Source organism: Amblyomma mixtum, chromosome 9 (genome assembly GCF_055824585.1).
Source record: "Amblyomma mixtum isolate Tamu chromosome 9, ASM5582458v1, whole genome shotgun sequence".
Taxonomy (NCBI): Eukaryota; Metazoa; Arthropoda; class Arachnida; order Ixodida; family Ixodidae; genus Amblyomma; species Amblyomma mixtum.
In genome coordinates this window covers 116,825,865-116,833,181 of record NC_143020.1, presented here as the reverse complement: position 1 = coordinate 116,833,181, position 7,317 = coordinate 116,825,865, and positions in this window count along the sequence as shown.

Sequence of the window (7,317 nt, the reverse complement as noted above, 5' to 3'; positions counted from 1 at the left end):
AAGTAATATTTATATAGTGAGAATGAAATAGAAGATTAGCAGGGCGAAAAACATACAGACAAGCAAAACAAAAATAACAAACCGCTATAAATAATACTGTACAAAATACAGCGTTGTGAAAATACATATAAAGAAACAATTTAGAATACAAGGATACAGTTGTCAAACCACAAAAAAAACTCGAAATTTCCAGCAAATAATTAAGCACAAAAATTTTCTAAAGTGAATAGAAGCGGTTCATTGCACTTATTGCTGCAAAAGAAAACTTTTTAAATGCGATTTAAACATAGACAAAAACATAGCCGATATTAAACTCAGGGGTAAATTATTCCACAGGGAAATTCATGCAAAATGAGAATGACGTTGTCCATAATTAGTAAAAACTTGGGTAAGCAAGAAATTTTTTCGAGCTGCAAATCCCGTAGGGTTGTAATTCTTCAAAATACATTTCTCAATAAATTCAAAAGAAAGTGTGTTGTTCATTAATCTAAAAACATTATGACTAGGTTGTAATCAAATAAATTTTTAAAGGATAAGATATTATATTGATAAAGCGAAGGGAGAGCAGTAACAAGGTATGAACTGCGCGTAATGATACGAATACCCCGATTTTGAATGTTCTGGATCGAGTGCAAATGACAGTTGTAAGTGTTCCCCCATACTACAATGCCGTAATTGATGTGTGCGTGAATAAATGCAAAGTGATAAGAGTGCTGATGATGGAAATGACGGGGCCGTGAACCCCGTCAAGCCCAGTTGGAGGCTTTTGTTCACGGTCCTCAGCATCTGTAATGTTGATGTTGGAATAAAAATGATGATGAATGATGATGAAATAAATGGCGAGTCTTTATTAATACACGAACTCCAAATGCAGTTTTTTTCTTCACATGGTCCAAATGATGACGAAACTTCAGTTGAAATTACGTCGTTTTCTAAAGATAAATGTGTGAAAGTGCGATTGTGACAGATAGTGCGTGATGAAATGCTGCCGTGGGAAAAATTCGGTTTATGAGGTGTAATTAGTTGATCAACTAAACGCGTCAAAATAGCCTGCATGTCGATATAGTACGTTGACGTCAGAACAGCCGCAGACGTCGATATAGTATGTGGACGCTTAGCTTTCGCATTGCTCCAATGCGGGTCGCCGCAGGGATCCCATTTTGTTTTGTTTTTTGTTTTCTCAGTTTAAAACTATTTCAATGAGCATGCGTGTGCAAGCGCTACCTGAATCAGCCATATTATGCTGTTGAAACCTTTTTAACAGTGCTAAGGCTTTCCTTATGATATCCAGATCATAGTACGTTAACCATCGATATTCTTTTCCCGACAGACCAGAAAGCCCTTTGCTATAAAATCTAGATGTGAGCACTAAGCAACTATAGTTCGTGTCATTTTTCAGCAGTCAAAAGTTTCTGTCCGAGAACAAAGGAGACTGCTCGCGGTATAAAGGAGATACCTTTCGTGACCTTTTTTCTCAGCCATAACCGCTACGAATCTGACTGATGCTAAAAGCTCATGGACCCTAAAGGAGACTTGGTGGCTTGAAGAACTGACCTGAGGGAGGATCAATGCAAAAAAAAAGGCTCCTTTGTTAACTTGTTCCTGTACGCATAGCAAGTGTCATGATGTTTCGAGCGTAAAAAGTGGGAGGATCGAGTCCGTGTGGCTTACGCATGTTTTCCAAGTCTCCAGCTAAAAGTAAACAACTTTCAAAGGAATCACATGCAAAAAGAGAGATCTTTCAGGCGAGGTAAGAAGGGCAAGGAGCAGAACGTGACATGTTGGTACCTAAAATTAAATTTACATGACGTGCATCTTTATCGCTTTACGTGACTGATTTAAAGTATCAGATGAGCGAGAATAATCACAAGTTGTGCTTTCGGTATTCTTTCTTTATAAAAAAAAAATACGAATTTGTGCAAGCTCCAAAAAAATCGGGAGTGACCGCTTTCACATTGGTTTCGAAAAACCGGCTGTTCTGGTGGTAATAATAATTTAATGACGATAAAAGCATTTAAAACACAACGTTGACACCTCGGCGAAAGCAGAGTAGTAATTTAATAGCGTTAAGGAAGGTTTTGTCAATTGAAATTAATGAAAAATCAAAAACGGAATTTAAAAAAAAATTTAGGGCACTCAGGGTCCTTGAAGGGACCATGAAACGATCTTGATAATTGTTAGAAAAAGCGTATGAGCGTTCGGTATTCCATCACTCGTCAGCGCGCAGAAAGTTTCTATGTTCATCTCATACACGCCGAAGCGAGAGAAAGAAAAAGAAAACAGGTCGAGACTGCGTCCCACCTCGCCACGCCCCTCCGACGTCACTGGGCACACCCAGTGAGAAGGCTCTACGTCAGAGGAGGAGGAGCCGCTAAGAACACACGATGAGATGCCGCCATATTTAGTTGTGAGAAGTTTCGAAAATTAATTGTAAATTACAAGGCTCATGCAGAGCTTTCTACTTTGACTCGAATACTTGCAAAGACCACCTCTAAAGATTTGTTCCATTTCAGTGCAACCGTAAGAAATATTTCATGGTTTCTTTAAGAAGTCGATTCTTGCCACAAAGGACCACACACACAGACAACACAGAGGTGCGAGCTAGTTTAATTGTAAAAGAAACACGCACTTGTAACAGGTATCTTATGCGGGACTTGTTCTGTGAAAAGTTGTGTTGCCTTAACAGAGTGAACACCATCAGAAGAAAGTGGGCGGCGAAGGAATGCGCGGGAGGATGAGATTAGGAAATCGGCGTGGATAGGGCGGCCTCCTGGGGTGCAGCATATTTTTAGATGGAAATCAATGGCAGAGACCTTCGTGCATAGTAATGACTGCATTAAGTACTCAGGTTGACACAAAACCACGCATGGTAATGACGAAGCATGCAGACTATTCCCCTTTGTACGCGCTGATTGGCCTGACCTCGAGCGCGGTAAATTGAGAGCACATCATAATGCTGATATGTACCTTTATTCGCGCTAAAATCCAACTGGCCCTGCTATCTGGCACATACCATCGCTCTGTATTGCACTTAAAATGCCATACAAAAACATATACCCGAGCTGGATCGCTGAAAGATAAGCTAGCTGAAGTACAACCAGCATGGAGCTGAAACTCGGATATCTTTTGAAGGCGTCTAGACCACCAATCAAGCAGCACAAGATGTTGAAAGAGTTGATGACATTTCAGTGTCCCGCGCATTGTTTACGCCACAATCGTAGATCAGTTTTCTTTTCGTGACAGTTAAGGAAAGTGCAACAAAGGGCCGTGGAAACACCTGGCCTTCTGCGCTTCGAGTGCCATACATCGAAAATATCACATATGAGACGTCCGAAATACCGGCGTGCAAAATAAAATAAATGCTGCAACATCTGGGCTGGAAAAGTCACTGCGGTCGTTGCAGCATCAGAAGAGGTTTCGTTATTCAAGGCCAGCGACAAAATTCTGTGTCGTTACAAGGTCTTCAGGCTACGACCATATCACTCATAAAAAAAAATCTAGTAGAAAATGCCCTACACGAGGTATTTTGCTTAAAAATGGCTACGCGTAGCGACAGCGTCTTAGATACTAGACAGTTATAATATAGCGCGATCCGCTACCATGATCCTCTTCCGCGGGGCGCCACTGCGCGTGCGCAGAACGCCATGGGGGCGCGAGATGGCGCCACGTTCCCGTCAGCTGCGTGTGCGCCTGCCGCTTTGGGACCAACCCGCGCTGATGTAGTGGTGCCTCGCGGAAAAGGATCACGGTAGCAGATCGCAGATTGCTCTGAGCTATAACTCTCTACAAACGGACATTACTAATTACGATGTAGTAAGGTTAGTGTCATGCAGTGACCAATACAAAATCAATTCACAGAACAGAGTGACTGTTAGAGCTCTTTCCGCGGATATAATAAGCATCTTGGGACACAGCATAATGTTCACTGAACTCATATGCCGCAATCATTACAGCTGTGCGATAAACGTACTCTCTGCTTGTGCTCAAACTGAAACATTTCTTACTGTCAGAAAATGCCCAGAAATTGGTTAAAATAACATATGTCAGATAGCTGTTACGACGGCTCATTAATGCACCCTGTCTGTATGTGTGCTTTTTGCGTCCGGTGTTGCTCGTACCCATCAGTAGCGCACTAATGAAGTCAAACATTATCTGGCGCTTTACGCTGCGTTTACGTCGCTGCACTCTAAACACTAATACATCTATGTGAGAGTAAAAAGGAAGTACGGTGTCCTCTAGCACACACACTTTTATAAAAGAATGTGCGCTAGAGGACAGTTTACTCACTTTTTACTCCCTTCTGTTCAGAGTGTGTAAGCAGCTCGTGCTCACGCTATTCCGCATGTCTGAAGGACGGAAAAAACCGAATTTCGAAAAATAAATTGGCTGTAGGCTGAATCCCCTCTTGGTTGCAACGTAAGACTCCAACTAGTTACACCGCAAGTCTTTCATTACTTAACCTTAAGAGAATAGTGCCACCCAACACACTATACGAAACGACTGACAGTCGTAGTGGGAAATAGCTTGCCATAGCCTCGGCTACGAGGCATGAAGCGGAGGGTTCCGGAACATGCTTAGAAATTTCAATAAGGAAATCTGTACCCACCCGTGGAAACGTGACTGCCGCAACCGAGTTCAAATCCTACCTTTCATGCTGAATATCAGGACGCCATAGCAACCGAGTTATCGCGTTAACTCGATCATCGCAACGGTCATCCGAATACGACCAGCGGTGGCGGCAGAAAAAAAAACAGACTGAAAGTCTTCACTCTCTGGCATTGTCACATGTCTATTAAAAGACAGCACACGGGTTGCTTTTGTAGAAGCTGAACTTTCTCGGCGCCGCTCCTTGACAGCGGCATGTCAGAAGGGCCAGAAAGAAAGTAATATATCAGATGGAACGGCAAAAGTCTTCCCTCTCCACGCAAAATAAAAAAGAACAGTACATTCGTGCCTTAAAAAGTTGGCTGTGGTTTATCTCTGGTTAAACCTGGAGGATTGCGAAAGCAACATCTGCCCGTGGCCATATATTGTTGCGTGAGCTATATACAATGCCCACAGTGTCCCCGTTTCGCGTGCTCTTGCAAGACTACACTGCGCATGCGCGAGGAGCAAATGACGTCACTACACATAGCTGGCGTACCTCGCCTTCCTTTCCTTGAAATGATCGGAGTGTAAAACGTTGACAACGCCAACGCCAGTGAACACGATGAACGCCGGCATCAGCGCCGCGTTTCTGGCACAACCTTGTGCCTATAAGCACGATTCAGGCGCCGCTGACCCAGGCAGCCATTATGTGCACTTCCTTTCCTTAAAATGATCGGAGTGTTAAACGTGGTCAACGCCAACGCCAATGAACACAACGAACATCGACGGAGACAGAAAGAACAGAGGTCATTCTAAAGGTCAAACGTGGCTACCGGCCTGAACGTAGTATTGCTTTCGCAATAAAAGAGTTACCCGCTACACTCATCTGTATTCACGCTGCCATCAAGTTTCACTCGTAACTCTACACATGGAAATTGCCTTCTTCCGAAGACAAAGAAACGTCTACGGAGAAAGGACCATACCATGTAGGTACAAGTATGTGGAATGACCTTCCAGACGCAATAAAGCAGAGCAATATGTTTCCTGTTTTCTTCAAAATATACTATAAACGAGCGTGACGTGAGTGCTTTTTCTTTTCTGTGTTGAGAGTGTTGTGTTCCGAACGATTTCTTTTTGTTGTTGTTCTTGTTTATTGTTTTTAAGCGCATATTTTACCGTATAAATAGGAGTGTGATTGAAAATGATATTTGAATTTTTCTATATTATTGCACAAGCTTTATAAATCGATATGTGTGTAAATAATATTTGTTGTGCCTGCGATTCGCTACTAAAGGAACTGATTTCTATGGATCTCAACTAGCTTTTAGCTAAGGATCCAGATCTTAGTGCAGCCATGCCTCTCTAACGACAGTCTGAAAATAAAATCTCAATCAATCAATCAATCAATCAATCAATCAATCAATCAATCAATCAATCAATCAATCAATCAATCAATCAATCAATCAATCAACCGAGCTGCGACTGCTGAGTAGCATGCGACGAGCTGGCAGCCGAATTTACCCAGCTCATTGACACGCTTAAGCGCGTCTGTGCCGGTCTTCAATTGGTAATCACTGGATTTAATCCACATTTAGGATGCTATGATATGAAAACTGCTCAAGTGTGTGCCCGCTTAATATTATCACTGCGCCGCCTAACACTCACGCCGCCGCGCAGGCTCAGTGGCTATGGTGCTCGGCTGCTGATCCAAAAGACGCTGGTTCGATCCCGGCCGCGGCGGTTGAATTTCTTTGGAGGAGAAATTCGAGGCCCGTGTACTGTGCGATTTCAGTGCACGTTAAAGAACCCCAGGTGGTCGAAATTTCCGGAGCCCTTCACTACAGCGTCTCTCATAGCCTTAGTCGCTTTGGGACGTTAAACCCCATAATCCAACCAACCAAACCAACCAGCCTAACACTCACTCGTCCGCAGGCTTCAGTGAGGCTAGGACGAAAATATGGAACGGTGTAAATTGACATGAGAGACTCTGCAAATAACGGTACTTGAACACTGTCGCCGCGAAAGAATTGATTGATATTTACAACCTTAGTCAAGGCAGTCAGGCAGGGAACTATTGTTGGAGGACGCACGAAGTCAGAGCAAAAAGGCAAGCCAGCTTCAGTAGTGCTGCATGCTAGGTGGTAAAGCACTATCCCGGCCTCAGCATCTGCCTTGGCATTTCCGAGTGTCAGTTAGACCCAATGCAGATGGAAAAAAAATACGAGTGAATGTTCTTGAAGACTTAAAAAAACCTGCAAAGCAGTGGTGACATTTTGGGAATGTTCGCGTCTAAAGACGTAGCTACTTTCCACCAGCAAATGAAAAAATAGAGAAAGCGAAAATTGAATACAACGATTTAACAGCTTTCATTTTTGCGTAAGGCTTCTAGAACTTCAAATGTGTCGAGGCACACGTCAAAAGAACGGTGGATTTTTTTTTTCTCATGCTTCTACAGAAAGAGCTTAGTAGCAAATGCGCATGAATCACGATAACCTGCCGCCTACACGTGTCTTTGCATGCACTTAACACTTAAATAGTGTTTTAAGATATATTTTTGGAGATAAAATAACTCGTCTTGCATAGTGCTTTAAGATATATGCTTCAAGTGCAAAGAATGACTCATCTTACGAAATGCTATAGAAGCAAATTGGAACATTTTGATATTCGTTAATTGCCAACGTTCATTTACGAACACTGCGCATTTTCAGATCAATATTGACAATATTACGT